Raw genomic sequence first — 10,915 nt, forward strand, 5'->3', positions numbered from 1 at the left:
AAAATTTTAAAAATTTAGTCTGAATCAACAACTGCAATTTCTGTTTGGGGAGAAAGGAGGGACTCTTGAAACTTTTTCCCCAGTAGTCACGGCTAGAGAAGGACAACACCCCTAGTTACAATTTAGATAAATTTTCAAAGATATAAATAATCAATGAACCCATGGAAACTTTTATCTAAAAAGATTTGAATCCATAAATTCACATTTCTTTCAAAATGTTCTTATCTAAAGTGTTGCAGGGGTGTGGCAGTTTCCTATAAAATAAGAAATACATAAAATTCAAAAACACACACACTAAGGAAGCATGGGTGAGAAAACAGGTAAGTGAGGAAGAGGACACTTTAAATACGTGAAGGTTCTCTCCCTGCCCTTGGAATACAAAGAAAGGCAGACAGGTATTTGTCACATTGTTTATAAACAATACCGAAGTTAAATCTTTCCCCTGAACAACTTCAGTCCCTTTGTAGTAAGTAAAGAGTAAATAACTATGAGTTTTGAAAACATGTTGAGTTTATAGCTCACTAGGTTGTCTTTACGGATTTGAGAATGTTTTCAAATTTGGAAAATTAGTGTTAGACTGAAATGTAGCTTCTGTAAGCACTACAATGACTTTTTGATGAGTGACACTGCAAGTACAGTTAGCTATATTTATATGAGGTGGGTTTTTTTTTTCACATGTATTATTCTACAAGAGTTTTGTAGTTTTTTTTTTCCTTTCAACTTAGTCACTTACGAACAGAGCAATTGAATCTCAGTTACTGAGTCTTGAATAAGTGAGAATTTCTCCCGTAAACACTAAACACTAAAAATTATTTCAATCATCATATTCAAACAAGAAAAGACATGGACTTAAATGCCACGAATGTGAAGTAATTACCTTGCTAACCATATCCAGTCAAATAAAGCTGTCAACGGTATATACAGCTGTCCCAGGGTATCCTGGGGGATTCATTGGAGGACTCCTGAGGATACCAAAGTCAGATTTCTAACCTCTCCAATGACACTGTAATGACTCTTTTCTTTTTTTTTTTTTTAATTAAGTAGCTGTTGTATCTCCCCTTTCTCTAGAATAACTGAGTATAGACCTAGCATATGCTTGAGGCAAATTTTAATTTCTAATCCTACACATCAATATGCATTTGCAAACAACCTATGTACATCTTCTAGTATACTTTAAATCATGTTTAGCCTGAGCATTATGGCTCATGCCTGTAATTCCAACACTCTGGGAGGCTGAGGTGGGAGGACTGCTTGAGGTCAGGGGTTTGAGACCAGCCTGTGCAACATAACAAGACCTTGTCTCTACAAAAAGTGAAATAAATGAAAAAAAAAAATAGCTGGGCATGGCGGCATGCACGTGTAGTCACAGCAGCTTGGAAGACTAAAGCAGGAGGATCACTCGAGACCACTTGAGCCCATGGTTTTGAGCATACCACTGCATTCTAGCCTAGGTGACAGAACAAGAGACTGTCTCTAACAGAAAAAAAGAAAGAAAAAATATATATCTAGATTACTTCTAATACGTAAAACAGTATAAACGCTTTGTAAATAGTCGTTATAGTTGTTATATTGTATTGGTTTTTAAATTTCATATTACTTTTATTTCTATATTATACTTATTGTTTTTGTTTTTATTCACCCAACATTGGTTGACTGTGAGGATGCAGAACTCATGGATACAGAGAGCCAACTGTAATGTACGTCACCTCCTCACTTAAAATGGTGAACATAGAATTTCATTTTTACAAACAAATGGTGGCACAACAGCAAGGATTCATGTCATTCCAGGGCCCTCAAGAGCAATAAAGGCTTCCAAGCATGGGTGTTTTAATGCTGGCTGAAGGCTGAATGCAGTCTGATCTACTTCCTAGGGTAGTTTCAATGTTATTGTCCAACATTCAGTGAGAAAACGACTGGGGAAACACCAGCAACCATGTGGATTGCACCGTAAGGTTTTAACTTTTGAGAATTTGTTATGTTATCCAATATGCCTTAACTCTCTCTCATTGGCTTTCCATTTCACTTCTCTCCAGGGGACAGGGAAGCTTATAAGAAGAGCAATATTTATGCAGAATAATTCAGAAGTGAAACTTTCGGGGAATGAAATATGTATGTTGGCCAGTGAAAAGGAAACTGCTCATCTTCCCAAGACTCATGAATAATCCTTGTTTACTCTGTAGTAGCTAGGAATTTATCAAATGCGCATGCACACACACTCTCAAGTATTCGCTGGAATTATGATGGAGGAACCCCGTGCTGCCATCTTGTTGGAAAAACTAAATAATATGATTTGTGCTTCAAAACACTGTTTTGATAGCCTAGAATTATCAAAATTAAGGATGGTAATAATCTGATAATTAAAAGCAATTTATTTTATCACTACAGAAATGGCATGATACAAACAACAGTGACCTATAATTTCCTTCACATGAGATTTGCATATATTATCACTAAATTTGTAATTACCCCAGCAGTCACCCAAAATATTGCTTATCATTTGCTCATAAGATGTCAGGGATGTTAAAGTGGACTGGATCACCTAGTTTTCCAGAGCTACTGAACAAAAGGTCATTGCAAAAGAGAAAACTAAACACAATGTGACAAGTACAGCGAAAAGGTAATTAGTGTCATTATATCTTTCTTGCTAACTTTTTGGTAATAGACAGGTATGTATATATGCAGAATTTTTTAAAGCCAATTTATTTCGCTTTTGTGTTGCCTCCACTGTAATTAAAACTGGAATTAAATAGCAGAGGGTTAAAAAGTTAAACAAAATAAACAGTAACTGAATTCTAATAGAGTTTTATTCCTCTCTGGATCTATGCCTGGATTTTCCTTTGGTGTAGAGGCAATTTGTGAATGAACATCTTGCTGCCAGGGAGACTTTCATTTGAGCTTTCAGAACTCAGATTTCTAACTTCTCCAAGGACACTGTACTTCCTGGTTTTTTATTAAGTAGCTGTTCTATCTCCCTTTCTTTAAAATAACTTAACAGAGTACAGGACTAGAATATGCTTGAGGCAAAACTTTAATGCCTAATTCTACATATCCATATTCTATACACATCTCTAGAGCATCCATTCTACTGACAGTAAAAGAATATCAGCACTAACTCTTTACATGTGAATTGAACATCACAGTTTGTAAAGCCTCTTCGTACATGTTTGCATCACACTTGACAGATAGCGTATATGAATCCTGTAAGGCAGCATGTGTGTCTCATGCCCACTTTAGAGGTGAGGGAGCCTGAAACTCAGTTGACATGATTTGCCTAAGAGCCAGGAAGGGGGGACCTTGGGGACAAGTGTACTACTTGGTTCTTCGTGAGCAGCCATTTTCACTACTTAATAGCCTGTATTTGTCCACAATATTTGTTTTCAGATTATTGAGTTTAAAGAAAAAGAAATTTGACTGAATAAGATTCTTTGTAGACTGGAGAAGTTATTTTCATCAGGATGAAGGTAATATGACTTCCACACATGAAAACATAGACATCACCATTTACAAAAAGTTAATGAAAGACAAGATTTCAAAAATTAAGGTGTATTTATCTTAATATTGTTTGCTTATATGTCTAAGGTAATAAAGGCAGAACATATGTGCTTTTCTTTGATTGGTTAGTTGGTTCACTTTTAAAAATAATATTTTACATGGCAAAAGAAATCAAACAATATAAAAAGCTAAACAAAGAATAATACATTTATCTTCTATCCTCATTCCCACTCTCATCAGAGCAACACCTGCTGTCAGTTACTGACTGTGTTCCTAGAGAATAAGACTACACACACACACACACACACACACTGCCTGTACATATAGAGGGTATATTATTTCAAACAAATACTGTATGCTGTACACTGTTTTTTCACATAGCACTGTGGCCTAGATATTATTCATATAAATTATATATTTGCTTCACTCTTTAAATGCTGTAACACTTCCATTTTATAGCTGTACCATGCTTTATTTAACCTGTGCCCAACAAAGAAACATTTGTGGTATTTCTGTGATTGTGTGATTACAAATACCACATCAATACATATCCTATATAGATATCTTGTGGGGGTATGCAGATTATCTTGGAATTACTCTATGAATTATATACATATATATTGCAAAAATCAATGTTCATAAAGCTGTTTACCCAAAGAACTTTGACTTTGAAATATATCCTTTATTGGCTAGGCGCCATGGCTCATGCCTATAATCCCAGTACTTGGGAGGCAGAGGCGGGTTGATCACCTGAGGTCGGAAGTTCAAGACCAGCCTGACCAACATGGAGAAACCCCATCTCTACTAAAAATACAAAATGAGCCGGACATGGTGGCACATGCCTGTAGTCCCAGCTACTCAGAAGGCTGAGGCAGGAGAATTGCTTGAACCCAGGAGGTGGAGGTTGCAGTGAGCCGAGATCATGCCATTGCACTCCAGCCTGGGCAACAAGAGCACAACTCTGTCTAAAAAAAAAAGAAAAGAAAAGAAAAGAAAAAGAAATATATTCTTTATTTAATGAGGCTTCTTTGAAATTGATAGGAAATGCACCAAGAAAATAAGAGAAAGTGAGAATCAAGATTGTAATAGTTTATTAGAGATTATACTCCATATATAACTGCAGGCTATCATTCTGTAATTTCACTTTTTACTTTATTCCTATTTACCTTTAAGATCTGAAAAATAATGATGTTGAAGAAAATGGTTTTATTAGTCATTTTATATATATATATAATTTCTAATTTTTTTGTTAAATATTAAGATACACAAAAAAGAAACAAAACTCACCACATAAACTTCACAGTAACATAAAAAATTAGTATGCACATATGGTTAGTAAAAATCAAACATTAAAAAAAAAGTAAAACTTTCCCCTCCCCATAGGATCTTCCCTGAAAACTAACCACTGTTAGATTCTTATAATTCCTTTTAAATAAAAGAGGAAAGAATTTATATACAAATTACGTATGCTTAATATATATACATACACATATGTTTTGAAAAAATAAACAAAAATGTCTGCACTCCTGACAATGAAATATGCATTTCTCCAAATATTAGTATTTGGTATAATCAAATTTTGTATTATTTAGACAGAAAAAAGATATTTTATTCGTCTTTAAAAAATTAATCATGAGTAAGTTTGAAATCAGCCTTTCTTCCCCCCCCCCCCCCAAATTCCACCTTAAACATCTCACTGTTTTCTTCTGGGTGTCCATACTTTTATCTATGAATTCTATTTTGTTTGCTTAGAAAGTTCTTTGTCACTTGAAAATTAGATTTGTTTCTTCTTTCTTCTAGAACTTCCTTTCTTTTCAAACTTCTTTTTCATTTGGCGTTTATGTTGGTACAAGGAGCGAGGTAGAAATGTTGCTGCTCAGTGCTTGATGCCTTTCAACCAAACCATTGAGTAATATCCTTTATTCCAATAAATCTGACATAGCGCCTATATTGCAAACTATATTGCTAACTGTATTGGGGGCTATTTCTGAACTTTCTATCACAAACATTTCTAGTATCTCCTGGGTGCAGAGAAGCCAGTGCTTTTCAACCCCTTTGCAGTTAGGCAAGGCCATTTTTTTATCTAATTACTTCATTGCCAGGCTGAGACAGAGGAAATAAATATTCGTGATTCTCCAAGTTGTTTACCCTCCTGGGAAGATTGAAGAAAAACTTTGTTGAGTTGATACTGCTAGAACGTGTGAGTCAACATTACACTGCGTTCCTGAATGACTACACAGATCTGAGCCCCCTACACTTCACTGACCAATAACAGACTTGAAGTATTAACGAGAAACTTTCATTCTGTTAAACCTTCAAGATTTCAGGGTTACTTTGTTATTACCTAGCTTACCCCAGATAAGATTCTCCGTATTATATTTCTTTGATGTGTTTATTGCTTCCATAATATTTCATATAGTTGTGGTTGTTATGCAATATAAGTTGGAAAAATCTTGAAGAAAAAATAGTGAGAGAATGACCCTACAGGATAACAACCACAACTATATTTTATTTTTCCTTTTTTTTTTTTTCTTGAGACAGAGTTTTGCTCTTGTTGCCCAGGCTGGAGCGCAATGGCGCCATCTCAGTTCACTGCAACCTCCGCCTCCTGGGTTCAAGCAATTCTCCTGCCTCAACCTCCCAAGTAGCTGGAATTACAGGCATGTGCCACCATGCCCAGCTAATTTTGTATTTTTAGTAGAGATGGGGTTTCTCCATGTTGGTCAGGCTGGTCTCAAACTCCCGACCTCAGGTGATCCACCCACCTCAGCCTCCCAAAGTGCTGGAATTACAGGCGTGAGTCACTATGCCTGGCCACAACTATATTTTTCAAGATAGATTTTAGCATTGTTTTAGGTTCCAGGTTCTAGGCAAAACAAACTGCTATTTTCATGGGGATTGGATGAATGTATAGATTAATTGAGGCAAAATGAACATGTATAGTAGGGCTTAAAACAATTTACCACATACAGACTTCACAATTTTTGTTAATTTGCATCTAAATATTTTAATTTTTAGTCACTATCAGAAACACTTTCTTTCAGTTATATGATCTAATTACTATTTATATATAAGAAACATGTTGAATTTTACAGATTGATTTTTAGAAGCTACTAGCTTGCTGAATTCTCCTAATCTTTTAAATTATTTTGGATTTTCTATGTAAACAATACTATTCATTGTTCTAAATAATTATTTTCGTCTCATTTCAAACATTTTTGCTCTTTATTTCTTTCTCATATTTAGTAATGTTGGCTACTGTGTTTCCAAAACAGTGGTGAAAAATCATGGCAATAACTGCTAATCTGGTTTCTGTTACTATAGATCAGTTTGCATTTTCTAGCATTGTAAAGAAGTAGAATCCCTTGTGTGTACTCTTCTTTCTGGCAATGGCCAGGGCAAGAGCAGTGAGGGGAACACGTGGTAAGGATTACAAAGGGATGCAAGGAATTTTTTAGGGATAGTGAATATGTTCGTTATTTTACACATAGTAATTGTTTCACAAGTGTACACCTATGTCAAAACTTACATATTTTAAATATGTGCAGTTTAAATATGTGCAGTTTATTTCATCGTAAAAGAAATCAACTGCACCTCAATAAAAATGTAAAAAACAGTAGCGATAATGAGTATCCTTCTCTTGTTTCTGACTTTGGTTAAAGATCTATCTTTAGATTAGATTGGCCAGATGATTGATTGATTGATTGATTGATTGACAGATAGACAGAATGTATATATTTCTTATGTTAAAGAACTATCCATCTACAGTATTCCTACTTTCTCAATTTTTGGCATCAGAAATACATGGCAAATATTGCCAAAAAGCTTTTTGGCAATATTTAAATGATTGGTGGTTTTTTTTTTATTTCATTTATCCAAGAACATATTGTATTATCAATAAATTTCCTAATATGAATAGGCCTTCTGTTCTAGAAATGAACTATAATTGTTTATGGAATATTTATAACTACTGAATTTGATTTGTTAGTGAAATTTTTTTTTTTTTCACTTCAGGATAATGTACGTTCTGAGAGATTTGCCTAACTATTTGAAAATTGTCCATGGTAAGTTCATTCTGGCCATCAAAAGCAACGGGTGTGCCAACCAACTTATTTTAAAACATTATTAATGGCCGGGCGCGGTGACTCATGCCTGTAATCCCAGCACTTTGGGAGGCCGAGGCGGGCAGATCACGAGGTCAGGAGATCGAGACTATCCTGGCTAACACGGTGAAATCCCATCTCTACTAAAACAAATTAGCCGGGCATGGTGGCGGGCACCTGTAGTCCCAACTACTTGGGAGGCTGAGGCAGGAGAATGGCGTGAACCCGGGAGGCGGAGCTTGCAGTGAGCCAAGATCGTGCCACCACACTCCAGCCTGGGTGACAGAATGAGACTCCGTCTCAAAACAAAACAAAACAAAACAAGAAAACCCCACATTATTAACATAAATAATATCATAAAAAACAAGATAATTATCTCAATAATATAGTCTTGAAAACAAGCTAAACAACATCTAAAATGGCAAGAGAACAAGGTTAACATGCTTTCTAGTGGTTACATTACTCTGAAAATTGCCTCAGTTCTCTACATCATTTTCAATGTGGATGGGCTGAATGCCCTTCTTACTAGAAGGAAGAGAGCACCTAAGGTACTTAGAGTTTCCAAAAGCTTTTTAATCATATTGAGCAGCTTCCTCAACTGTTCAGTGATCACATTACTGTGATCTATCTAATATAGAACAGTCTTTCTCAGTGAGTGGCCCCCTGACAAACAGCACTAGCCTCACCTGAGAAGTTGTTAGAAACACAAATTGTTGGATCCATTCCAAGCCTACTGAACCAGAAATTCGGTGATTGGGCACAGCAATCTGTGTTGGCATCCCAGTCATTGTGATGCACACTATAGTTTGAGAACAACCCATATACAAGTACACTTAAGTTGAACTCTTTAATCAACTACTTTAACTTAATATCCTAAGCTACTTCCATTCTTTTCAAAAAAATTCTGAATTATTTGAAGACAGTCAATGTACTTACTCCAAGCTCATGACCCAGCAGAGTATAAATGGCATTAACACACTTGTAATTGTTTTGATATCTCTTTAAAAAAGAGGAAATTTTTAATTTTCAGGTATAGCTTCAAGAAAAATGGATCTTGTCAACCTTTTGGAAAAGAAGAGAAATGTTTATGGTGATGCAATTCAGCACACACTACCTTCAAAATGTGGCACCTTGGCGTTTGAGAAAACAGAAGCAGGAAGGTCACTTTCACCTTCCCTCATCCTTCTCTCTTGATACAGGTCATAAATCCTAGAAAATATTCTCTGACCTTACACTGAGGCAGGTCATAAGACCCTCACTTGAGAGGTGCCTTCCCTATACGCAGAGGAAAGTAAAATCCTTATCTCTAAAGATAACAGGGTCACAAATAAGAATCTGAACAAATAGTTCTTACTAAATTCTTCCTGGTTTATATTACCATTAAATCATACTTTTAAATCCAATCATCTTCTCTATTTCATCCACTTACTCCTCAAAGCTAGTATAAAAAAATACACGGGTTCTGCCATTTCTTCTGGTCTTCATTTCCTTATGAAGGCTCCTATGTCATGTAAAACTTACATTAAAAATAAATGTCATGCTTCCCTTTTGTTAATTTGTCTTTTGTTGTAGGGACCCATTCATAAATCTGGATGGGTTCAGAAAAGATATATCTCCTCCCCTACAATGAAGTGATATCAATGAATGCAAATAATGAATAAACGAGGTATTTCTTAATGAACTTCAGTGGCAGCAAGCAATATACACATTAAATAGCCTCACAGAAAAGCAAAAACGGCTTAGTAAATTATCTCAGCAACTTATTAATCAGGCAGCAAAGAGGACCCAAAAAAGCATAAAGCTATAAACTGGAAACCAAACACATTGACAAAGCAGTAAGGTTTAAAAAAACAAAACAAACAAAAAACAACTGGGATGAAGATTATGAGAAAGTAGGTTGTTGAGCACAGAAAACAAACAAAAAAAGGAAAGGTATACAAAAATTGGAGAGCAGCGGGCAAGAAGAGGCAAAGGAAATCCATACATAAAACAAAAAATGTGAGCATGAGAATTTGTAGAAAAGATCAGAGCTTGATTTAACACTAAAGGAAACAGCTTTCAGGATTAGGAATTCTTCAGCTAAGAGATGGTTTACTTTTAATTGAGCCACTCACAAACGAAGAGGTAAAAAGATGCCAAAAGCTACAGTCAACATAAAATGAAAGAATAAACTAAGTGCTTTTACTGTTGAATAAATGACCCCTAACTAGGCCATTTTTGAAAATTTCTGTTTCACTCATGTGATAGAAATAATTTAACAGAATCTATGGTTTCTTCCCTCAGCTCCTAACTCCCCTTCTCCATGTCCCCTTCCTTCTTTATCCCTTTCCCTTTTCATCTGCCTTCTTGATGAATTTCATTGTTATAGCTATTTGCCTGCCATCACCATCTCTTTGTTATTGTACCTTGTTTGCACAAAAGGAGTCCTTGCTGTTATTTTATTTTCATTAATGCTTCCATCTTGAAATTTTCAAAAATGCAGTTTTAAACAGAGGATGCTCCCAGATTTGTCCTTGCATCATGACAGAGAACATTTCAGCCCTAGCCAGTGGTGTGCCCATGGAAACTGGGAGTCATTGTATCCTAGGAAACTATGGCAACCAACAGAGACAAACTGAAAACAGCCCATTGTCATCATTTTTAACGAGTCAAAGATGTGAGTATCCTCTACAATGAATTCAACTGTCATTTGCCAAAGAGAAGATGCAATTCAAGTTGGCTCCAATAATTAGAACAGATAAGTATTTGAAAGCATACATATATGATTGATTTTATTCCTATTGTTCTTTAACAATAAACACTTATTAAGTGGGTTCCAAAAATAACCAGAAAAATCAACAGATATAATCAGCTCTTATGAGCAGCTTCTTCCACATTATTATTAAATACGTTGCACTATCCAATGTTCTAGCAATTTATCTGTGTACACAGATAAGTGGTTGTTATCACAGCACAAAGATGCTCAGAGATAATTTCGATTTCTTCTGCGGTTTTGTGCATCAAAAATTACTTGAATAATGAATTTAGATTCTTACTGTTTAGTGTTGGTTTATCCACTTTGGGCTCCCAATTATACTGAGAGTCTTCTTCAGACTCTACTAAAAAGTTTAGCTGTCTAATCAAACCAAGTTAATGAGAGGCCATATAGGTCATCCACGTAGATATAGCATCTATTATTTTGACAAATGAGTTTACAGCATGAAAGCAGAACTCCCACTGCATTGCAGTTTGTTTGAGTTCATTTATTTTGCATATCATGTGTAGTTTAATTCCAAAACTTTTCTCCCCAAGGAAATCTGGGTCATATCTTTCATTTATCC

The 10,915-nt window shown here is 35.4% G+C and overlaps 1 long non-coding RNA gene across 1 annotated transcript; it reads right to left on the reverse strand.

The window, feature by feature from the left end:
* Positions 1-5,161: 5,161 nt before the first annotated feature.
* On the reverse strand, positions 5,162-8,617 carry LOC117064630. Its single transcript, XR_004429567.1, has 2 exons — positions 8,532-8,617; positions 5,162-5,644 (listed from the first exon to the last, which is right to left on the reverse strand). It is a non-coding gene; the product is annotated as an uncharacterized LOC117064630 (long non-coding RNA).
* Positions 8,618-10,915: the final 2,298 nt, after the last annotated feature.

This window comes from Trachypithecus francoisi, unplaced genomic scaffold (genome assembly GCF_009764315.1).
Source record: "Trachypithecus francoisi isolate TF-2019V2 unplaced genomic scaffold, Tfra_2.0 Lachesis_group2, whole genome shotgun sequence".
Classification (NCBI taxonomy): domain Eukaryota; kingdom Metazoa; phylum Chordata; class Mammalia; order Primates; family Cercopithecidae; genus Trachypithecus; species Trachypithecus francoisi.